This window comes from Lagenorhynchus albirostris, chromosome X (assembly GCF_949774975.1).
Source record: "Lagenorhynchus albirostris chromosome X, mLagAlb1.1, whole genome shotgun sequence".
Lineage (NCBI taxonomy): Eukaryota > Metazoa > Chordata > Mammalia > Artiodactyla > Delphinidae > Lagenorhynchus > Lagenorhynchus albirostris.
The window spans coordinates 19364495-19389593 of record NC_083116.1 but is presented as its reverse complement, the minus strand read 5'-3'; the positions used below and the strand labels follow the sequence as shown (position 1 = coordinate 19389593).

The 25099-nt window shown below is 41.0% G+C and overlaps 1 protein-coding gene across 4 annotated transcripts in view; it reads left to right on the top strand.

The window, feature by feature from the left end:
- Nucleotides 1–25099, top strand: part of ARHGAP36 (Rho GTPase activating protein 36) — a 151553-nt gene that overhangs the window by 25459 nt on the left and 100995 nt on the right. For 2 of the 4 annotated variants that reach the window (XM_060138333.1, XM_060138329.1), the window contains exon 3: nucleotides 4850–4916. The exons of the other annotated variants lie outside the window; for them this stretch is intronic. The gene's annotated coding sequence lies outside the window, so the exon portion shown is untranslated. The remainder of the gene's footprint in view (nucleotides 1–4849; nucleotides 4917–25099) is intronic. 4 annotated transcript variants of the gene reach the window in all.

The following is a 25099-nucleotide window of genomic DNA, read 5'->3' as shown; positions in this document are numbered from 1 at the left end:
TGAAAAGGAGACCCCCAAACACAGTAAGTTTAGCAAAATGAAAAGACAGAGAAACACACAGCAGATGAAGGAGCAAGGTAAAAACCCACCACACCAAACAAATGAAGAGGAAATAGGCAGTCTCCCTGAAAAAGAATTCACAGTAATGAGAGTAAAGATGATCCAAAATCTTGGAAATAGGATGGAGAAAATACAAGAAACGTTTAACAAGGACCTAGAAGAACTAAAGAGCAAACAAACACTGAGGAACAACACAATAGATGAAATTAAAAATTCTCTAGAAGGAATCAACAGCAGAATAACTGAGGCAGAAGAACAGATAAGTGACCTGGAAGATGAAATAGTGGAAATAACGACTGCAGAGCAGAAAAAAGAATGAAAAGAACTGAGGACAGTCTCAGAAACCTCTGGGACAATATTAAATGCACCAACATTCGAATTATAGGGGTCCCAGAAGAAGAAGAGAAAAAGAAAGGGACTGAGATAATATTTGAAGAGATTATAGTTGAAAACTTCCCTAATATAGGTAAGGAAATAGTCAATCAAGTCCAGGAAGTGCAGAGAGTTCCATACAGGATAAATCCAAGGAGAAACACACCAAGACACATATTAATTTATCAAAAATTAAATAGAACCAATATTAAAAGCAGCAAGGGAAAAACAACAAATAACATACAAGGGAACCCCCATAAGGTTAACAGATGATCTCACAGCAGAAACTCTGCAAGCCAGAAGGGACTGGCAGCACATATTTAAAGTGATGAAAGGGAAAAACCTACAACCAAGATGACTCTACCCAGCAAGGATCTCTTTCAGATTTGATGGAGAAATTAAAACAAATTAAAACAAAAAATGTAGACAGTAGAAACTGTATCTGAGTTGCCCCAGGTGTTGGCCTTAGCAGACAAAGGCTTTAAAGTAACTTTTATAACTATGTTCAAGAAAGCAAAGGACACTACATGGAAAGAATTAAGGAAGGTATGGTGATAATTTCTCATTATGTGGAAAATATCGATAAGGAGATAGACATTATAAAAACAACACAATGGAAATGAAATGTATAATCACTTAAGTGAAAAGTTCAGTAGAAGGGCTCAGTAGCAGATTTGAGCTGGTAAAAGAAAGAATTAGCAAATGTGAAAATAGATCAATCAAGATTATACGGTCTGAGGAACAGAAAGAAAAAAGAATGATAGAACAGAACTTCAGAGACTTGTGGGACATTATCAAATGTATCACCATACGCATAATGGGAATTCCAGAAGGAAAGGAGAGAGAGAAAGGGGCAGAAAGAATACTCAAAGAGCTAATGACTGAACCTTCCCAATTTTGACAAAAAATGTTAATCTACACATCCAAGAAATCAGTAGGCTCTTTTCTGATTCTCTTCTCCAATGTCTCCCTCAGTAAGGAGCTCCCTCCTTTCTCACCTCCCTGAGATTAGGCAACCTTTGGAAGTATTGGGCAGGGTGGCCACAAGGTCTGCTGTGTAGATTTGATCAGATTGGACCCTGTAAAAAGGTATAAGGCCAAGGGAGTTCAAGGAGGCTGTAATCCAGCCCGTTCTCCACTTCCTAAGCTATACAACTGATGCAGAGGTACATCCACTCAGAGAGATAGAGTGCCTCCTTTTCTAATTTGTCTGAAGTCTCAAACTGCTCTCCAAGCCCTGTGCCCACTGAGCAACATGTATTAGAAGGGACACCTTTTTCTAATTTTCACAAAGGCACTTTGTAGATTAGTGTGGGTCCTGGTGTGGGGGCAGGAAAGTGGTGGGACTCAGGGCAGACAGAAAAGCCACTTCACAGAGGTATGCAATCACCCATACAATCAAGCAGGTAGGACTTGAAGGTTAATAAAACCCAAGACATCCCCAAACCTTCCCTTCAATTCTGCCTGGGACTTGAGAGTACAATCATGAGTGTGGTTCTTTTAGTTTTAATGAATCCAAAAGGCCTTTGCCACAGTGCTCCTTTATTACTCAAGTGAGGCAACCCAGGCCTAGCATGGTGGTTAAGAGCCATGTGGTCTGGGGCAAGTTTATTTCTTTCTTTTGAGTCTTAGCTTTTTCTTCTATAACATAGGGCAATAATAATATCTCTCTCAGAGGGTTATTATAAGGAAGGAAAAGGAATGTAAAGTGCTAAGCAAAGTGTTTGGCACATAATAGACTCTCAGTATATGTGAGCATGTGAGCTATTATTAATGCTTAAAATGTAGTCACCAAAGGCAGGAGTGGTGTGTGACTCCTGACACTCCTTACCAGGAGAGCTGGAGCCTCTTGAAAGTCTTTTCCTTGGAGACATTTGTCTCCTTTTCCTTGGCTCTGCAAAGCAACTCCTTCCTAGACCCACTCTCTCTAGGCTACATTGGCTGACACTGGGGCTAAAGACTATAGTCCTGGCTTCTTGGAGTTGGAAAGGGTCTTAAAGGGCCACTGGCTCAGGGATTTTCAAAAACTACTGTGTGGATAGGCTTCAGATCAGCATCATCTGGGGGAGCTTATTAAAATACAGATATCCAGAGCCCTCCTACAGAGAATCTTTTTCAGGAGGTCTGGAGTGGGACTTGAGAATCTGTGCTTTTGACCAGTGTCCCAGATTATTCTGGTCCTCTGCACCTCCCCCCTCATGTCTGCAATCATGGAATTCCCTAGAAGGCACCAACCACCTATACCAGGGATGGAGAGGCAGGTTGATAGGCAAGAAGGCTCTGGCTGTAGAAAGGTTTGTCTCCAACTAAGCCTATTTCCTCTGCCTCCCATACCCTGCTGACATTACTAGGTCTGAGGTTTGAAGCCACAATGCAGAAAACCAGTTTTCTACCTCATTCCCAGGTCTCCAGCAGTGACAGCCATGTTCCTCAAAACTGAAAATAGCTCCTGTCTCCTCCCTAACTCTTTCCATGCTTCGCTTCTCCAGACTGAGCAACCTTACCACCCTCTATGTAACTAACTGGCTTAGAGATATTGCGGCCTCACCAGGGGCCGAGCAAACTGAGCAATTGCCTTCAGCTTTCATTGCTTTTCTAGGCATGGCAGAGCAGCAGTAGGTGGCAGCTGTGTCCCAAAGTGTCCCCATTCTCTCTCCCTTCCTCTCTTATTTCTACTCCCCCTATGGTTCTGTCCCGGAGTGACAGGCGTTATGGGAACACTGTCTGTTTGCTGCTTCAAGTCCCATCAAACCAACATGTTGAACACTGCTGTATGTACTTCCTACAGAGGGCACATTAGTTTTGCTTGGTGAGCACGCCCTAATTGGGTTCCCAGAGGGAACTTCTAATACTAGTACAGAGAATTAAGAACCAGCCAACAGATGGGGTGAGAAGCATGATGGGGAGGGTGGCAGCCAGGATTGCACATCTCCTGGAGTCTGTATCAACCATAAGACTGACAGGCTGGATCTGGGGGAAACAGCCAAGCTCCCAGTGGAAAGATCAGGTGGCAGAATGAAGTCGTTCTTCACAATATTTACACAGCGAATCTCTGCCCACTCAAGGATTTCTTTACAGATTTTGAAATCAGCCACTTTGGACATGCTGGTTTTTGTTTTGTGTCGTTTGAGGGATTTTTGGGAGAAGTGGGTGTAGGGGAAGGAGGGTACTTTTCTCCTGGGTTTCTTGGGTGGCACATAAACTCAAATCATGAGGCCCATGCCCCAACTCAAGATATCCTAGCCCAATAATCTTCAGCTTGTGTGCTGCAGACTCCTAATTGTAACTAGTCTGTGAACCCACACACTTGGATATTCCATACTTTCATAGTTGGATAACCTAAACTTTTTGAGATACCTTTTTTGAGTCCCTGCTTTAAGAACCTTCTTTGAAGTCTCAGTTCTTAGTTTTTTCCTTTTCTCTATCTACAATTATTCCCTTGATGATATGTAGTCCCCTAGCTTTACTATCTCAATCCCCTCCCCCAACTCTACTGCCAAACCTTCTCCACCTACAGCCTTCTCCACCTTAAAACCTTGAAGTCATCCTTGACACTCCTCTTTCTCTCACTTCCTACATGCATCTGTCAGCAAATTCTGTTCTACCTTCAAAATACTATATATCCAGAATCCAACTACATCTCCATACTGCTTCAACCCTACTGCTATACTCCTCGTTGAAGCCAACATCCATTTCTCTCTTGGATTTCTGCAGAAGTTTCCTAACTTTCTCCCTTCTGTCACTCTTTCTATTTAAAATCTGTTCTTAACAACCAAGAGATATTTTCTTTTAACTGAAAAATTTTATTGAGGTAATTGTAGGTCACATGCAGTTGTAAGAAACAATTCAGCGAGACCCACTGACACTTTGCTCAATTCTCCAGATGGTAACATTTTGTAAATCTACCGTGTAAAATCACAACCAGGATATTGGCATGTAGTTCACTGATTTTATTCTGATTTCACCAGTTTTGGTTGTACTTATTTGTGTGTGTGTGTATTAAGTTCTATACAATTTTATCACATATGTAAGTTCATGTCTCCACCACCACAGTCAAGATACAGAACATTTCCACAAAGATTCTTTGTGTTGCCCTTTTATAGACATACCCACGTCCTTCCCACACTACTTCTCTGCCCTGTCCTTAAACCCTGGCCACCATTAATCAGCCCTTAATTTCTAAAATGTTGTCCATTCAAAAATGATATATAAAGGGAATTACACAGCATGTAACGTTTTGGAATTGGCTTTTTTGTTGTTTTTTTTACTCAGCATAATTCTCCAAGTTGTTGTGTTTATCAGTAGTTCTTTCCTTTTATTGCTGAGTGATATTCCATGGATTATTAGTTTGCTAGGGCTGCCATAGCAAAGTATCACAAACTGTGGCTTAAAACAACAGGAATCTATTGTCTTACAGTTCTGGAAGCTAGAAGTTCAAAATCAAGGTGTTGGCAGAGCCATGCTCCCTATGGGACTCTTTCTTGGTAAGAACCTTTTATTGTCTCCTCCTAGCTCCTGGTGGTGGCCATTAATCCTTGGCTTGTAGCTATATCAGTCCCATCTACCTACGTCATCACATGGCCATATTTACATCATCTTCCTCCTGTGAACATCCGTTTCTGGGTCCAAATTTCCCCCTTTTTATTTTATTAAGTGGTGGATGGCAAGGGGACTTCAAGGGGAGATGAGGATTAGAGATGGAGCTTACATGTCTAGGTAATGTTGCTCAACAGTATGGTGCAGACTCTCTGGGTCAGAGGACTCTGAAGGACAACAGTGGCTTGGGGGCTTTAATCTGTAGCTAACAGATGTTTGGTGTAGTCTTGTGGGATATGCAAAGCAGGCTAAAAATGGCTAAAAATCTGGTTGTATAAAAATTAGCGCTTGGCACTGATGTGCTTTTGACAGAGTGGGTGCTGGCCTGCTTTGAAGAAATAAACAACATAGGGCCAATACACTGAGGCCATCTTTGACTCATTTATATAACACGGGGTCTTTTGGGAACTCTATATTTAACATGTTGAGGAACTACTAAACGGGTTTCCGGAGTATACCATTTTACATCCCTACCAGTAGTATATGAGTGACCCAATTTCCCTGTATCCTTGGCAGCATTTGGTGTTGTCAACTATTTTTAATTTTAGTCATTCTGATAGGTAGGTAGTGATATTTCATTGCAATTTATTTTGCATTTCCCTAATGGCTAATGATGTTGACCATCTATTGATGTACTTATTTACCATCTATGTATCCTCCTCAGTGAAATCTCTGTTCATGTATTTTGCCTGTCTTCTAATTTGATTGTTTTAACTGTTGAGTATCGAGAGTTATTTATGTACTCACAATACTTGTCCTTTGACAGATATATGGTTTGCAAATATTTTCCCCCACCTAGCAGCTTGTTGATTCATCCTCTTACAGAGTCCTGTGCAGAGCAAAACTTTTCTATTTCGATGAAGTTTAATCTATCAATTTTTCCTTTTATGGATCGCATTTTTGGTGTCAGACCTAATAAATCTTTGCTTAGCTCTAGACCCTGAAGATTCTCTCTTAATGTTTAGAGAAAGTTTTATAGTTTTACATTTCAGTCCATTGTTGGGAGAGCAGTCACTGCTGACCTGTCGCCCCTCCCCAGGCTTGCCCACTCAGAGCCTTGGACCTAGAACACTTCCTAACCGAAAGATAAGAAACCCTCACAGCCTGTGCCATTCTTATTGCCTTGCGTGGGAATATGTTTCCCTGTTTCAGACTCAATATGACTCCTTTTTTCTGCCTAAGTGTGTGTGTCTATGGCACCTGGTCAACCCCATTGCTATATCTGTCCCCTGCGGGGACATGAGGGGTGTGTGTAGGCCAATTTCCCTGCCGTGGTTGCTGAGAGGGACCAACACCCACTATTGGAGCTAGTCTTGCTCTTACTTGTCTAGGTAAGTAAAGTGTTGTTCCAACCACTGCTTGACTGTATTGTGTTTTCTTTGAAGACTCCGATACCAAGATCCTTGTGGTTGACGTAGTTATGAACTTCGCTATCTTCTATGAAGCTGTAGTTCTCTCCTGGCATTGGTAACTGGTGTTTGATCATGAACCATTTTGAGTGTTTTTGGTGGGGTTTTATTTTGGGGGGGATAAGGTGTGAGGTTTATTTTTTTATTTATTTTTAAAAATTATTTATTTAGCTGCACTGCATGTTAGTTGCGGCACATGGGCTCTTCAGTTGCAGCGGGCGGGATCTTTTAGTTGCGGCATGCAGGATCTTTATCTTTAGTTGTGGCATGCAGGATCTACTTCCCTGAGCAGGGATTGACCCCAGGTCTCCTGTACTGGAAACGTGCAGTCTTAACCACTAGACCATCAGGGAAGTCCCAAGGTGTGAGGTTTATTGAAGGGTTTTTTTGTTGTTGTTGCTATTGGTTTTTTTTTTTTTTGGCCTATGAATGTTCAATGGCTCCAGCATCATTTGTTGATAAGTTTATCCTTCCTCCATTAAAACATTTTGGAAATTTTGTCAAAAATCAGTTGGGTGGGTCTATTTCTGAGTTCTCTGTTCAGTTCTATTGATCTATGTGTCTATTCCCCTGCCAATGCACACAGTCTTGATCGCTGTAGCTATAATGTTGAGTAGAGTTATTCCTCCCACTTTGTTTTTTTTTTGTCAAGATTGTTTTAGCTATTCTAGGGCTTGCACCTTTCCATATAAATTTTAGAATAAGCTTTGTTAAGTCTACATAAAACTTTGCATGGATTTTTATAAGAATTATATTAAACCTATAAATCATTTTGGGTAGAACTGACTTTAGTGTAGTGAGTCTTCTAATCCATGAGCACAGTATATCCCTCCATTTATTTCGCTCTTTTAAAAATTTGTTTCATTATCATTTTGTTATTTTCAACATACATATCCTGTACAATTTTCGTTAAGTGCATTTCCTTGGAGTGACTGCCAGCGGTATTGTATTTCTGTTTTCAGTTTCTGCATGTTCATTGCTAGTATACAGAAGTGCGATTGATTTTTGTGTGTTGATCTTGTATCCTGTGACTTTGCTGAGCTACCTATTAGTTTTAGCAGTTTTAAAAATGGATTCCCTTGGATTTCCTACTTAGGCCACCATGTCATCTGCAAATAGGGACAGTTTTATTTCTTCCTTCCTGATCTGTAGGCCTTTTATTCCTTTTGCTTGCCTTAATGGCAGTGGCTATGACTTCCAGTACTATGTTGGATAAGAATGGTGAGAGTACATATCCTTGTCTTGTTTTTGAGCTTAGAGGGAAACATTCAGTCTTTCATCATTAAGTGTAGTTAGCTGTAGGTTTTCTGTAAATGCTCTTTAGCACATGCTCATATCACATTGAGAGACATACTGTGTTCATAGATTAAAAGACTACAATTAGAAGAGTAAACATAGTAAACACATCAGTTGTCCTGCAAATGATCTGTAGGTTATTTGCTTTCTATTCCTATTTTTCGAAGAGTTTTTTAGCATGAATGGGTGTAGGATTTTGTCAAATGTCTTTTATGCATTAACTTATATAATCATATGCTTTTTCTTCTTTAGCCTATTGACATGGTGAGTTATATTATTTGGTTTTCAAATATTGAACTAGCCTCGCATGCCTGGAATAACTCTCACTTGTTATTGGTGTATAATCCTTTTATTCATTTTTAGATTCAGTTTGCTAATATTCTGTTCAGGATTTTTATATCAAGGTTCATCAGAGATATTGTTCTTTGGTTTTCTTTTCTTTTTTTCTTTCTTTCTTTTTTTTTGTACTGTCTTTGCCTGGTTTTTGGTATCAGGGTAATATTGGCTTCATAAAATGAATTGGGAAGGATTCCTCCTATTTTTTGAAGGAGATTGTGTAAAATCAGTGTTAATTCTTCTTTAAATGTTTAGTAGGAGAATTTTTCTGGGAGGGGAGGTTTCAAATTATGAATTCAGTTTCTTTGATAATTATAGGTATATTCGGATTGCCTATTTCAACTTGGTTTTGATAGTTTGTGTTTTTTGAGTAGTTGATCCATTTCATCTAAGTTGTAAAATTTATATGTATAGAGGTATTTATAGTATTCCCTTATTCTCTTTTGATGTTTGCAGGGAGTGTAATGATGTCCCCTGTTTTATTCTGGATATTGGTAATTTGCACCTTCTCTTTTTTTCTTTCTCAGTCTTGTTAATGGTTGTCGATTTTATTGGTCTTTTCAGAGAAAGAGCTTTTTGTTTCATTGATTTTCTCTATTGCTTTCTTATTTTCAATTTCATTGATTTCTCTTTTTGTATTTATTATTTACTTTCTTCTCCTTGCTTTGGATATATTTTATTTTTCTAGTTTCTTGAGGTAGGAAATTAGACTATTGATTTAAGACATTTCCTTATTTCTAATGTAAGCAGTTAGTTTTAGACATTTCTTTCTCGGCACTTCAGCTGCTTACCACAATTTTTTATATGAAGTATTTTCATTTCCATTCAGTTCAAGGTATTTTTTGATTTGTCTTTAGATCTCCTCTTTGACCCATGGATTATTAAGAAGAGTGTTGTTTAGTTTCCAAGTGTTTGGGTATTTTTTTGTTATCTTTTGGTTATTGATTTCTGGATTGATTCTCTTGTGGTTAGTGAACACTGTTCTATATGATTTCAATTCTCTTAAATTTGTTGAGGCTTGTTTTATATACCAAGATATGATATATCTTGGCCAATGTTCTATAGGCTCTTGAAAAGAATGTGTATGTATTCTGCAGTTGCTGGGTGAAGTGTTCTATACATGTCAATTAGAACCTGCTGGTTGATTTTGTTTTCCAGATATTTTATATACTTGATGATTTTTTATCTAATAATTGTACCAGTTGTTGGTAGGAGAAGGTTGAAGTCCTCAACTCTAATTAAGGATTTGTCTATTTCTTCTTTCAGCTCTGTCCATTTTTGTTTCATTTATTTTGAGTTTCTGTATTTTGGTGCAAACAGGATGATGCATTTATGTCCTAAGTTAGATCATGCTTCTTTTCTGTTGCAAAAACCTCACTATGATTCCCTATTTCATTCAGAAATATAGATAAGTGTCCTTAAAATAGTCTATAGGGTTCTATAAAATCCAGCTCCTGGTTACCTCTTTAACTTCATTTCCCTGTATTCTCCCTCTTACCCTGCTGCAGCCATACTGGCCTCCTTGATGTTCCATGAGCACAACAGGCACACTGCTTCTTTAGGGCCTTTACTCTAACTCTTCACTCTGCTAGGAGTGCTCCTCTAATTTGAAATGGGGCCTTGGAGTACAGTTATTGTGAGAATTGTTAGCTTTACATATCAGCGAAGCCAAGGCCTTAAGAGAGTAAATGCCAATAAAAAAAGTAGCATATTATTGGTAGAGCAGGGGTGTTATAGAGAAAATGAGCCTGAAGAAGAGCAGTGAGAGAAGGTGAGATAAAAGCAGCAGCTCTGGTATTACATATAGGAAGAACTGACACCCCAAATTCCCTCATTTAAAAATTTTCCCCCAGCAGCCTGGCACTGGGTCTGAAATTCAAACAGTGTACTTCTTTGGGATAAGCATGTAAAGGCTCTGAGGAATCCGGCAGTATAAAATCTTGTATAACTTAGATTTAATCCAAAGCTTTAAGAAATTTATTTGTCAACAACACATTTCCCTCCCTTAATGCCTATCTTACAAAATCCATTTTGGGAAACATTGGGTTAAAGCTTTGTGTTTCCAAGAAAACTGCTAAAAGGCTAAAGTTACTGGAAAGGCCTACCTAGTTATCAGTCTTTAATACTCCTTGGTCACTGTTTTATCCAGTTAGCCCAAAGGTTGCAAACTATGGCAAAGGCCTCAGCCCTCCCCCCCAATTTTGTAAATAACATTTTATCGGAACATATCCACATCCATTTGTCTGTGACTGCTTTCTCATTACAGTGATAGAATTGAGTAGTTGTGACAGAGATGTATGGTCAGCAAAGCCAAAAATATTGGGTTGGCCAAAATGTTCGAAAAACCTGAATGAACTTTTTGGTTAATCCAATATTTACTATCTGATCCTTTACAGAAAACGTTTACTGAGCCCTGGATTTACCCAATAGCAAGGCACTGAGAGTTATGCTGCCTAACAAATGATACCATAGTGGTTGACCACAACAATTTATTATTATCTCTAATGGTTCTGGGATTTTAGTGGGCTCAGATGGGAAGTTATCATTTGGTGTCTCTCATGCAGTTACAATCAGATGGCAACTGGGCCTACAGTCACCTGAGTGCTTAACTGGGCTGAACATCCAAGATGGCTCATTCGCATGGCTGGCAGTTAATGCTGGATTTCAGCTGGGAGCTTAGCAGTGACTGTTGACTAGAGCACCTACATGTGGCCTTTCCCTTTAGGTTGGATTTCTCACAGCATGGCAGCGAGGTTACCAGAAGGATCATTCCAAGCATAGGAAGTAGATACTGCCAGTTCCCTTAAAGGCTAAGCTTGTCATAATGACACTTTCACCTTATTCAGTTGGTCAAAGCAGTCATTAGGCCAGCCCAGATTTAAGGGGACTTGAGGAATAAACTCTACCTCTGTATAGGGGAAGAGCAACAGCGTACACGGAAGGACAAAATTAATGCTGATTATGTTAACACACTGCCACCATAGGGAGGCAATATGAAGTGCTTGGAGAGCAGGGTGTAGAAGGTGTTCTCTGGAAAGAACTTTCAGGGTGACTGCAACAAACTCTGCTCTTACCTGTGCTTATTTTATAGATATACATATTGAAGCTCAGAGCATTAGGAGAAGCTACTGAAGGTCAGTGTCTGCCTCACAGTGTTTACAAGGGCCCTAGCTGGCTTGCTGGGGGTATGTTACTAGCCCTAAGAAGACAGGGGTCTAGGGCCAAGAGGCTGGTGTGAGGGAGCTGAAGGAGCCTGAGTTTCTGAGTAAGGCTCCCTCCTTTCCCTAAGTCTTTCCTTTCTCCCTAGGGCTCACTCAGGTGCCTCCACCTACTATGTAGATGTCTAGGCCTTACGGACACACCAAATCCCTGCCACTATGCCTCGTAGACTTCTGAAGTTTTTTTCACATCTGGACTCTGTACTCTAAATGAACTCTGAACACCTTGAGGACAGGAACAGCATCTTCAATTTCTTTCACTTCTTATGGCCCTGAGATACCTCATACTAATGCTATACACACAGTAGAAAACAGAAATTGTAGAGCTATTCAAATCCCAGCTCATTTCCCAGCACAGCCTATGCAGGTGAAATTCTGTGGTCTCATCCCCGCACACTATGCTAGCCTCGTCTTTGACCTTCAGCCATATTCAGTGATGTTGTACCAGGCATATTCCTCCACCTCTCTCTCTCCCTCCTTCTCTCTCTCTATCTCCTGTCTGAATGCACATGTTATTCTCAATGTTTGGAACATTCTTCTTTCCCACTCACCTTCGCTCACTGGTCTACCTCTTTGATATTCTTCAGAGTTCAGCTTAAGTATTACTTCTTCAAAGAGATCCTCCCTGAACTCCTAGGTAGCCCTCTTCTGTCTTTCCACAGCACCCAGAATTTCCCTCTTAATAGTTAAGTCTCCACTGTCTTCTAATGTATAATCACTCACTTGTCTGTCTCCTTGACTTGACTACAGTGCTTGAGGGCACAGACTGGTCTGTCTCCAACTGTGTCTCACCATAGACTTGCAAGAAGTCTGACACAACAAATGGATGCACTTTCCCTTCAGTGATCTTCACTTTCTTCCTGTTTTCCCATGTAAGTCTGCTGGAACAAGAGTTGGGACAGCGAATAAGGAATATGTGTCCAAAATGTCATGTGAGCTGCTTGCAGCCCTTCTGAACAATTCTTTAGATCTCTTGCTGGTCTTGTCCCAGAACCCTGTTTGCAAGAACCAAAAGGCTCCTTTGTAAGGCTCCGTGTATATGCTGCTCTATCTTCCAGCCCCCCACCACCAACTCAATGAGCACTACATGTCGAGCACCTCCTTTCTTCAACTCCCCCAAACACACCAGAAGCATGATATAGCACCGGGGAAGGTTGAATAACTCCTGAGCTTGGAAATTTTGATCTAGGCTTTTTGACAAAAGGGGGGATGGTTTGGTAGCTCAGGGGTGCTACTCAATTGTAAAAGGACAGCTAATGTGCTTGGGAGATGACCCGCCCCCTAAAACCATTTGTCAAACAGGATGATTATGATTAAATATAACTTGCCAGACTACAAGTGGCCTTCAGACAGCAGAAATGATCCAGTGGAACATTGCACTTCATGAAGCAGCCCCAGGGTGGTGAACGTCAACAGTCCTTCTTGATTAATCCTTGGAACACAGTCAGAATTGATGGGGAACTTGTTGAAAGTGATCGACAACTTTTGAAAGGTGAAATCCTTTTCTGTTCCCATGAAGTGTTGTTAAGGCCATTAGCAGAAATTGAAATGGAGAAATATGACCCTTTCATGCGGTAGATTCAGAGGCTCAGAAGATGGACAAGTTGGAAATGTACAGGCAGTTTATATTAGGTGCCTGGGTGGGGAGTGATAACTAAAGATTGAAAACTGACAAATGGGTCAGACTGGCAAAGACCAAGACAGAGAGGGATAGAATGCAGTTTGTCTGCAGAGGAATAGCATCAATAATCCGGCAGGCTCGCCCACACCGAGGGCCACATATGGGTTACTTGGAAAGGGGCTAGAATTTGCTCAGTGGAAAAATGGGCAGATTTTGTTACAAGATGAAGAGATAACTTTCCAGCTTTCGAGAGGAGTAAATTATTTAGTCTTCCCCGGGGAGTTAGGGTACCAAAGAGAAAATCTCCAGACTAGAAGTCAGGTCTGTTGTATCTCTTTATTCAGTTTCAAAGTGGCTGAATGACTCCAACTCTCCTCATTCTGCAGTTGGTTGTATTCTTCCAAGTGACAAATGTGAAATTTCTTTGAAAGCTATGAAGCTATACAAATGTGAGGTATTAGCTTCATGATCATCCAACTGAATCAAGTGCAAAAGAGTATTGCTCTAAGAAACTATGTGAGATTTTAATTATTTCCTCTGTTGGAGGTGAACATGTTTGCAGATAATCTTGAATAGGAACAGTGTCCAAATGATTTATCTTGGGCTTTAGAGACACATACACAATGATATTTGATTGAGGAAGTTTCAGGGATGTGGGGTGTGCATCAGAATGGAGAATGTGACTTTCAGTTTCCCTTGATCTTTTGGCTTGGCTTAAAGTAGTTGTAGGGGGTATTATGAGATATGGATGTATTTGAGGGGTATCTAGTAGGTAGAATCAATTGCTTTAGTTTGATGAGGAGATGTCAGGAGTGAACAAGGCTTCAAGGATGATTTTTAGGTGTCTAGCTTGGTTAACTGGGTGCATAATGGTGCCATTAACTTCTGTAAAGCACACAGGGGAATAGACAGGTTTGGGAGGTGTGTGGAAGTGAGTTTTCTCATTGACATAGTGACATGGAGGTACATGTCGGCATTTTGAGTGGAAAGGTTCAGCAAGAATCTGTTGACATCTGTGGAGCTCAGGAAAGACGTCTGAGCTGGAGCTATAGATTTGAGAGCTGTTAGATGTAAGTAATCATTGAAGCCATGGAACTAGCTTGTTCATCTTTACAGCCTCCGCAGCGCCTGGAGTGGGGTTTGTCACAAAGTATCTGTTGAATGTTAAAAGTAAGAAGATGCCAATCATAGACCCTCCAAAAGGGGGTTGGTGAGACCAATATCCTCAGGTTCTTCCTTCTTTCAAAGCAACGTACACATAGGGTTCTAGGTGCTGTTTACAGTAGGTACACATTAAAAGCTAACACTTATTAAGTGCATCAGCACTGTTCTAAGCCCTTTACATGTCTTGATTTTCTTAATAACTCTAAGAGGTAAGTATTATCATCCTCTCCAGTGTACAAAAGGGGAAACTGAGGCACAAAGGTTACACAGTACATGGTGGAGGTAGGAGTTGAACCTAAACCTTCTGAGTGCAGAGCCTGCTCACTTAACCACTGTAACTAGTATTTGAAGCCTAAGTGGCTGGCTTTTTAATTGATCAGAACAGGCTGGTGTAAATTGTTGAAAATTCCTTTTCATAGGTTTCCCCTTCTCTCTGGGCAGTACCTTCACCCCCATTCTCCTGACATTTCTCTGCCTGCCTCCCAATCCAGCCTTCAGTCACCTCCTTATCCTGTGGCCCAGCCCTCAGTGCCTTACTCTTTGCTTTTGCTCACCACTCCCTAGTTGAATACCTGCTCCAGCATGATGGCATTGTGCTGGATGAAGTACTGCTGTGGTGCTCCACTCAAGAAATAGATGTGCATGTTTTCAGGAGTTTCTTGGAGTCTCAGGGCCTTAACCAAAGGATTACTCTAATGAGCCTTTGAATGTGATTGGTTGTAAAAACAGAAGTTTTATTTGGTTGGGGAGGGAGGAAGCAGCAAGAAGAGGGATTAAATCTCCATATATCGAGCTGTACAATAATAGGCAATGTGAGCCAGCCCTCTTAAACAATAAACTACACGACTCCCTGCAGAGGCATGTTCTGTTCTGCCAGCCAACTGAGCTAACCTCACACTCACCTCATGCTGCTGGGCAACACCTACATTACCCTGTCCAATTCAGTGACATACTTCTATATTGTTTGAGTGCATTGTGGGGATGAGGACACAGCTGTATTCTGCAGGATCCCTGCAGGCATTCTTAGTCCTTTTTGGATAATGGACTTCCTTGAGAATCTGAAAGTTATGCACCGCCACACAGGCATGAATCAACATTGCACTTGTGCGCACACACATTTTTGCTTATGATTTCAGCTTTGGATCAGTGATTCCAAAGCTTCTCAATGAGAAGATATCATAACCTAAGTATTACTTCAGAGTTAGTGGGGGCTCTTACTGATATGTAGCAGGTAGAATCCAGGAATACAATTGTAGGACAGTCCTCATAATGAAAAATGCTCCTGTGTGTCACTAGACTTTCAAATGTCCTGCTGGACATTTATGTAGGTGAAAAACTTGCTTATAAATTATCGGAGCCTAGAATCAAAATCTGTTTTACATGACATAAGGTGTTTTGGTAGACATTGAATTTCTCAGGAACCAAACTACAGTGTAAATTGAGAGGGAATTGTACTTCTTTTCTTAGGGACTATATAAGTTTTTCTCCATTTTGAAAAATCATGTTAGCAACATCAATAACATTCGGAGTATTAGTCACTGATACAGCATTTCTGTATCAGTCTGCATTTGTAATTGGTGTTTCCTTGGTGATCTCATATTGACCACTTCATCTTATGTGTTCTACTGTTGTCAATGTCTGAGATTTACATATTGATTTACATGTTACATAAATATGTGAATAATTATAAATTATTTTCATTTCATTTTTTCACATCATAGAGCATTATACTGATATTTTTGAAGTCATGTGTGTAGGTGGGTTTCATTATCTGTGAATTTCATTTCAGGATAATAATGGAGATGTCATAAAGTGTATTTATTAAAAAAAGAGAACAGTTTTCATGAGATTGAGAACTGCTTACCTAGAATAAGAATTACAGTCTGAAGGAAATTTAATCTAGTAGGAGAGGTAATAATGGCTTCCATTTATTAGGTACCTACTGTGCGCCAGTTATAGGCTAAAGGGATTTTCCATGAGCTCATTTATTCCTCACAGTCCATGCCCCATTTCTTAAACTAATAAGGAAGAAAATAAGGAACACCAGAAGAGACGTACGAAAAAGGTAATCAAGCATGTAGAACCCCAGGCTGGAGATGTGTGGTCCCACTTTAGGTCTGCCACCCCTTCACTGCTCTCTAGGGTGGTAGCACTTTGACCTGTGACTGAGCCCACAGAGGACTCTCACTCCCAAAGGATGGGCTGTTCTTGGACCTTCTGTGTGTGTGTCAATGGAGGTGGGATTCAGTGAGCTGTGAGATAATGAGGCCTGATTACTGCTTATATATCTTTCTTCTTCTAACACTATGACTCTGGTAGTGTATTAAAATGTGTTTTCCAAGAATCAGTCACTCCTTCATAATTTTTGCCCCTGCCACTGGGCAAAAATCTCTGAGCCACAGCTCCAGAGCTGGTGTGGGACAATGGACCACTTTTCTTGGAATGACACCCATGCTTTATGATGAAGCTGCTTGGTGGGAGCAGTAGTCTCTGTTCTTCTTTGCTTGCCTCTCCCAGTGTGGGATCGCTGCCCTGTGAGGAAGTGGGGTCAAGGGCAATTGGGGCCCCTGTATTCTTATCCAGTGATGCTTGGGGTAGAGCCTCTGCCCTATGCCTGGGGATTGGGTGAAGGAAAGGATCCTTCACCATTCCTCTTGGCCATGCTTACCAGGAATTTAGCCGCTGCAACTCATAGCTGGGGAGGGGGGATGATAAATGCTGGAGTCCTGCTCCTCCTGGTGAGAAACTGAGTCCCTTGACTGGGAGCTGAAAGGAGAAGGAGCCCTGTCAGGCTCAGCTGGAGAGGGGATAGGGAGGGAGTGGGTTATGGCTCAAGTGCCACAGACTCTCAGTGTTCTTACCAAGATTTAGTAGATTTTCTTAAATAAATATTTCTTCACTTGTTATATTGCCTTAGGACAATTTTGAGAACATTTTAAATGGTTACTTTTTAAAAACTTTACCAGTTATGCTTGTTTTACTGGGAAGTGAATGCCCTTATTATCATATACCTTTTTGATACCTGCTTTTCTCTATAACGTGAGGGAATTCTGAATTCTAAGCAAACACCTTCCACAGTTGTCAATGCTACATTTTGTCTATATGATATCATCCCTGGACCACGTGTCCAAATAGATATTAAGGTCTTAGAGGAGAAGGACTGGATTTAATACATTTAATCCATGACATGCTGAACAATATATGGACCCAAAAAATCATTCAAAGAATGAATGCACAAATAAATAACTCTATCTTCTATTTGAAAATGGCCTCCAAAGTGGAGCATAGCTCCCACTCCTTAAGTCTGGGCTCTGTGCAGTGACTTCCTTCCAAAGAGTACAGTATAAGAAGGGAGAAAAGAGTAATTTTACAGTGGAGAAACTTGACAAACAGTATCTGAAGCCCGTTGATCAAGGTTAACATCAGTAGTGATAAGTTATATTAATATTGTGTATACTCTTGTTATGATGTGATAAGAATGGCACTTGACTTCTGACTTGACCTCTGACACATTACCACAGTCTAATGATGGGAAAAACATCAGACAAATCCCAAATGAGAGCCATTCTACAAAATACCTAACTTTCAAGGCCATCAAAAACAAGGAAGATCTGATAAATGTAATATGGTATGCTGGATGGGATCCTGGCATAGAAAAAGGACGTTAGGTAAAAACTAAGGAAATATGAACAAAGCATGGACTTTAGTTAATTGTAATATATCAGTACTGGTTCACTAATTGTAACAAATGTGCCATACTAATATAAGATGCTAATTATAGGGGAAAGTAGATGTTGGGTATATGGGAACTTTCTGCACTATCTTCCAGGTTTTTACCTAAAACCTAAAATCATTCTAAAATAAAAAAATCATGGACATATATACACTACCAAACGTAAAATAGATAGCTAGTGGGAAGCAGCTGCATAGCACAGGGAGATCAGCTCGGTGCTTTGTGACCACCTAGAGGGGTGGGATAGGGAGGGAGACGCAAGAGGGAAGAGATATGGGAACATATGTATATGTATAACTTGATTCACTTTGTTATAAAGCAGAAACTAACACACCATTGTAGGCAATTATACTCCAATAAAGATGTTAAAAAATTATTAAAAGAAAACCAGACAGACCTCTACTACAGAGAGGCAGACCTTGAGATGTTCAGAAAGAAACTCATACCAAGACTTTTTCTTGGGGTCCCTTGTGAGGTGGGGTCCATCGAGACCCAGCAAAAAAGCTAGACAGGGCAGAATCAGAACTCTGTTTTTTTTCCCCAATAGTTTCTGTCCAATGAACCTCTCCTAGAGAGAAAGCCAGATGAGTACACAAAGCTGTCTATACAAGTATGGTTATGGCAAAATGATTTGTAAAACACTGCAACATCCTAAACGTCTACACTGTGGTGGTATCTCACTATGTTCTATAGAGCATGGATCCAGGGAAATGCTCCACATATAAAGAGATAAATGAACAAACAGGAAATGCTGCATACCACATTCCCTTGGAGAGTCCAATACATATTGATGTAATAAGGCTCTGAGATTAGTCTTGCTGAAAAGAAACTTATAAATTTCTGTTTGAACCAGAGTTTGAAAACTTATTTGATGATGGAACACTTTTTGTTAAATATTATTTTATTTTTTTAAGCAAGTGGTACAGTATCTTCACACTTTGGGGACTGCTACAGTAGGGGTGGACTATATAAATTGCAGCATGTATTTTTATTGGAATACTATACAGGAATTAGTGAAATCATGTTTTTTTGAGAATATCTAAAGATTTGGTAAAATAGTCACAATTTTAGAGTGAAAACAAGATATACATTTGTATATATAATATAATCTTAATTGTTTAACTTTTTTCTATGTATGGGAAAGGACAGTAGAAAAACTATAAAGTTAATAGTTGGTTGTGTGGGACTTCCCTGGTGACGCAGTGGTTAAGAATCTGCCTGCCAATGCAGGGGACACAGGTTTGAGCCCTGGTCCAGGAAGATCCCACATGCCGCGGAGCAGCTGGGCCCATGCGCCACAACTACTGAGCCCGTGGGCCTAGAGCCCGTGCTCCGCAACAAGAGAAGCCCCTGCACCGCAACAAAGAGTAGCCCCTGCTCACTGCAACTAGAGAAAGCCTGCATGCAACAATGAAGACCCAACACAGCCAAAAATTAAATAAATAAACAAACAGATATAAGACAATCAACTGAATTCCCTACAATTCACACCTAGAAACGGCGCTTTAAAAACAAAAATTGGTTGTGGGGTTACAGGTAATTTTAAATCTCTTCTTTATAATCTTATAATTTCTCTTAACGATTTACAAAGTAAATATATTATTTAACCCCAGAAGAATACATGTCATAAACCACTATTTTGTAAGCCAAATTGTTTGTCCTTCTTATGCATTCTAAACTTATTTACCTTTTGTTATAAATAAGTATCATAATATTTTTTTAAAATACCAGATTACTTAAGCTCTGGGAAGGGAATTACAGGATGTCCCAGGTGGGCTTGATTGAATTAGTGGAGCATTATAGAAGTAGAGTCTGAACAAACCAGCACAAGGCTGGTGTTTTCTCTTTGGCTAATACTGGACTCTGCAATGTGAGATGGCATTCCCTTACAAATAAGTGCTGTTCCTTTAGTTCCCTTGAGAAGGCAATGAACATATAATTCATTCCCTATGTCAAATTGACGTCCAGAGGATAGATATTTCATCTGCCTGCTTGTGTACGAGACCAAGTTCCAGTTTCCTCCTGCCAGACTCCCACATCCTACCTACCAATGCAAAAATTCCTTGTCCTTTACCAGGAGACCTGAAAAAGAGGGGCTGGGCTGGCAGCTTTCAGTGCCTCTCTGTGCAGAAACTCTGTGCTGCTTACCCATCATCAGTATCTGGCATGGGGCTGAGCACTATTATGTGCTCAGTAGGACTTGATGGATAAATGACCTGAAACCCATTCTCAGGTCATCAATTTCATTCATGAAAACTGTATTCAATGAATCTGCAATGTTATGCTATGATATAATTTGTACAGAATATGATGTGACCAGGAATCAAATGCATGATGCTGGGGAATGAGGGAAGATTGGTCTTAATCCCAGATTTGCTGCTAATTCTTTGTGTGATCTTGGACAGTTGCTTCCCATCACTGGGCCTTGGTTTCCCCTATGTAAAATGAGCAGTGGACTATGAAATTGGTCCCCATTGTGTTTATAATAAAACTTAAACTCCTTTACTTGGCCCCGGGGTCCTACATGATCATGCCTCTGTCTCCCTCTTTGCCCTCATCTCCTGCTACTTTTTCTTCCCCTTATTCTATTCCAACCATACTTCAGGACCTTTGCACTATCTCTTCCCTTCGCCTGTCTCCCAAGATCTGGCTCTCTGTTTTTATACTCAGGTCCCAGCTTAAGTGTCTTCTCATAAAGGCCTTCTCTGACCACCTTATGAAACACTGCCCCACACCTTCTCCCCATCACTCTCTTTCCTATTACCTTGCTTCATTTCTCCCTGGAAATTATTTTATATTTGCCTTGTGTATTTTATTGTTAGCTTATTTATTGTTTGTCTTACCTCACTGGACTCTGAGCTCCACAAAAGTAAGAAATCTTGTTCATTTCTGCATCCCTAGGGACAAGAACAATGTCTGGCATATAACAGGTAATTGATAGATATTTGCAGAGTGAATGAAGAACAATCTGACATTGATTTATTTAACAAACACCTATATAGCACTTCTGTAACTATCCCTGCTTCAAGTGCTTTACACATTTTAACTCACTTAATTTTCATAACATCCTTATGAGATAGATACTATTATTCATTCTATTTTAAAGACGAGGAAACTGAGGAAGAGAGAAGCTAAGTAACTTGCCCAAGGTTATGCTGTAGTTTACATGGATTATCTCTTTTAATCCTATCAACAACTCCACAAAGTAGATGCTATTATTACCCCCATTTTATAGACAAGGAAATAAAGTCTTAGAGAAGTTAAGCAACTTGCCCAGGGTCATACAGCTGGGTAAGTGGCAAAGAAGCACCTCAAATCCACAGTATCTGACTCTAGAACTCTGCTCCCTTGTGACTGGATGGCTGTGACTATCATAGAGCTGCCCTAACCTGTCCTTTCTGTACAAAGGTGGAAAGGTTGCAGAAGGCAGGTCTTGGGTCCATAGAGGTCGTGGAGCAGGCAAGGCTGCATTGGGGTGAAAGGCTGGTTTGGGGAGAAGCTGTGGTTGAGGGAGAGGGAGCCCTTTTGCCCAAGTCACCTGGAGTACACGCTGGAGTGGGTTGGGTCTCCCTCTGAAGCTGGCTTATGTATATCCCTGCCTCACAGTGGAGACAGTTCCTTTAAGGGGCCAGGCTAATGGGACACTGCTAGGGCCAAAGGACCCTGAGTCCCAGAAGGAATTGTTGAACCACCCCAAGTCTTTCCCTGCTCCAAGCTTAACCATGATACCCTCAGTTTGTATGTCCAGCTGGAGAAACATCATACAGGCCTAGGAAAGGTACAGGAGATATCCAGAGGTATGACCAATGGTTGAGATTGCCAGACAGAAAGAACACTCTGGACATACTGATAAACTAGAAACACTGACCACTCTGGAGGGACTGATAACTCCAGACATACCAAGCAGATAACTCCACCCACCAAGCAGAGCCATGGACTGGCCTGGATAGTTAGGCTAGACTCTGGCCAACCCAGACAAGCCACACAGTCTAGACAATGTATTGTCTACCTGTTTACCTAGGATATCTTCCCCTTTCCTCTCTTGTTCTGCATAGGACCACCACACTGCACAACTCCACCAGGAGTCGTCATTCATTCCATGGTATCTGTAAATAGTGCCCCCTGAAGTTGTTACTAATGTCTCTGGTGGCTGTGGTACTGCAGTTTCAATCGTATGTCTTGCTGTGGGTTCATCCAACCCAGGAGTTCCCTGCCCACGTCATCCTCAAAGCCCATAGGCCCAGCTGTGATCATTGGAAGCCTCCAGAGTGCCATCTGCTATCTTCTTCTAGCAAGATAAAACACTCAAGTGTGGTCTCTAATATTCAGCTAGATGAGGTTTTCACAGATCTCTTCAGCTAATATGTGTGCCAAGCATCCAGTGATCATGAGAAAACCAAGCCTGTCAATTTATAAATCTTGATACTGACATATTTCAGGGATGAGACTGTAGGCCTTTCTGACCATTTATTTTCTTTCTATTTTAAAAGTGAATCACAGTTTCCCTATCATGTGTAATGTTTAATGTATTTCATCTATTTGAAAATTAATGTGTATGAAAGCCTTTATTAGAACTGCATGCTCTTCTGAGTCTAAGAACAGACCTTTGACAGAAAGTGCTTATACCTTTCCAACCCATCTTTTGTCCCAGTTAGACTGACTGCTCCCTCAGAGTTTGATTACTCAGAAGTTTAGTCATTGGGTTCCTTAGGGATTGTATCTTAAAAGATAGAATAAGATTGTTAATTGTGTTTATAGTGAAATGTATGAATGAAAAAGAAATGGAGTCCTTTAACATTTTATTGATAACTATTAAGATCTGCTAGAACAGGATATATTACGCTGGATGTGGCTGGTCATTGATAATAGCATTGCATGTGCCAGTTCTATGCTAGACTATTGTGTATACATGCTCCCTTAATTTTCCCAATGCCCCTGAAGGAATGGCTATCTCCATTTACAGATTAGGAACCCAAGAATCAGAGAAAGGAAGTGACTTCCCTAAGACCCCACAGTTGGTAAGTGGTAGAGCCAGGAGCTAAATATTTCAGACACATGTCTATTTCGTAACCTTAAAGACCACAAGACCAGACTAGAATAGACACTCAATATTTTTAATTTAATTTAACTTAATTTAATCCAAATTCCTAAGATTTTTGGATTTCCTAAACTTTCTTATTTTTCTTGCCTAGAGATGCCAGGGCAGAAAAGGATCCAAGAGAGTAGCCATTAACATTTTGAGACACTAAGTCATTAAGAACTTGCTGCAAATAGGAAGCAGAGTGAGGGGGATGGCATAGGGATAGGGTACTGGGCTAGTGTGGTAGGCCCTCAGGACATGACAGCTCATCTTAACATTATTGCCAGCTGTTTATCAGCAGCTTGAGAGGGAGCCTGGGAGCATCAGAGCCCAGAGGCCTGTGGCTTAGTGTTTTCTTGAGCAGAACTGACCTGAGATTTAACTTCTGTTCTTCCTTAAAATTTCCTTCCTATGCTCATCCTCATGGTTTCATCATACAACGTATGGCATAGTAGAAAGAAGGTGGGCTCCAGAGAGGCAGACCTGGGTCCAAGTCCTAGCTCTGTCACCCCTTAGCTGTGTGATCTCAAGCAAGTCACTTAACCACTCTGGTCTTTGGTTCCTGATCTGGGTTGGTGTGAGGATTAAACTAGCATCTAGTACCATAAGGTCACAATAATGAATATAATTCTACTCCGACTCTGCTCCTGCATTTTCAGCCCAGACTCTCCAGCACTTTCCTCATCACTCATTTTTTACTTGAAATCAGCCTGGAGTCCACCAGGTGGTGCTAACTCCCCATCCCTAAGGCCTTCAGGCTTCAGGGAGCCTCTGTATTGATCCATATCTTGCTCCATTTTACCAGGTCTTGGCCTGTCTCTTTTCCTTGATCCTTACACACACACACACACACACACACACACACACACACACACACACACACACACACACACACACACACACACACACACACACCATGCCCACATCACTGTGGCATGGACATAGAAAAGGGTGAAGACCCCATCTTGACCAGATTAGAATCCTGATCCAGACTTACACTGATGCAGTCCCTAACCAGGAAAGGGAAAGAGTTCAAGTCCAGTCCCCAAGCAAAAATATACAAAAGGTTACTTTAGAGCCCTCCTGCCCTACCTCATACCTGTACCACGTCCCACCCTGTTGCTGTAGGGGTCTCACCACTGCTAACACTATGGTTAAGAGCACCAACTTCAGAATCGGACAGATCTTAGTTCAGATCCCGGCTTGGCTGCTTACTGTGTGACTGGGCAAGTTGCTTAACTTTTCTGAATCTCAAATGGCTTACCTCTACCTCATTCATTTATTCAACAATGTCTATTAAGCACCTAACTGGCATTGTGCCAGGCACTGGGAATACAGTAATGAGAAAAGAGATGAGCATGAATGATCACAGCCATTTATGTAAAACTGCAACTTTTCAAAGCCGTGCCAGAGGTGCATGGCATTATGGGACAGTATCTGACCTAGACTGGGAGGTAAAATTGACAGGATTTGGTTGGTGATGGATTGAAGGTGGAAGACAAGGTATAGGAATGAGTCAGAAATGATTCCTTGCTTTCTGGCTGGCAGCAGGTGCCATTCACTGAGGCTGGCAGCAGAGGAATAGGGTCAGGTTTGGGGAATAGCTATGGCTAGTGGGGGCTATGCACGCATGTGTACACACACACGTGCATGTTGATTGAAAGCCCCTACTAGGTGTTGGGACCATTTCCACATTTTATCTCAGTTAAATCATGATGGCAGCTTTATTAGGAGAATTACTAGCCCCATTTCCCAGGAGTGGAAACAGACTCAGGACTGAATCGACTTGCCCTGGATCTCACAGCTAGTGAGTGGCAGATCCGGGATTAACTTTCATTCTGTAGCCCAAACACCTGCTTTTTCCACTACTTCACCCTGTGGGGCTCAGCGAAGCCTGCAGGGGAAGGGAAGGCAGGCTGGCCAAGGGCAAGGACTCCAGGAAGGCAGAAAGGGTGGTGGGAGTGGAAGGGGGTCAAAGGGAGCAGAGAGAGAAAGAGTTGTGGTGAGGGCAGGAGGAATTCTCTCCAGTGACTTGATTAAGATTTATTTTTTGAAGACAGGATAAGCAGGCCAAACTGAGGTTCATATTTCATAGCCGCCCCTCTTCTACCAAATTCTGGCCCTGAACTCTGAGGCGGTGGTGGGGAGGGGAACAAATGAGGAGGCAGTTTATGAAGTGGCCCAAGGTCCAGGGCTAAATTTGAAATTAGCATG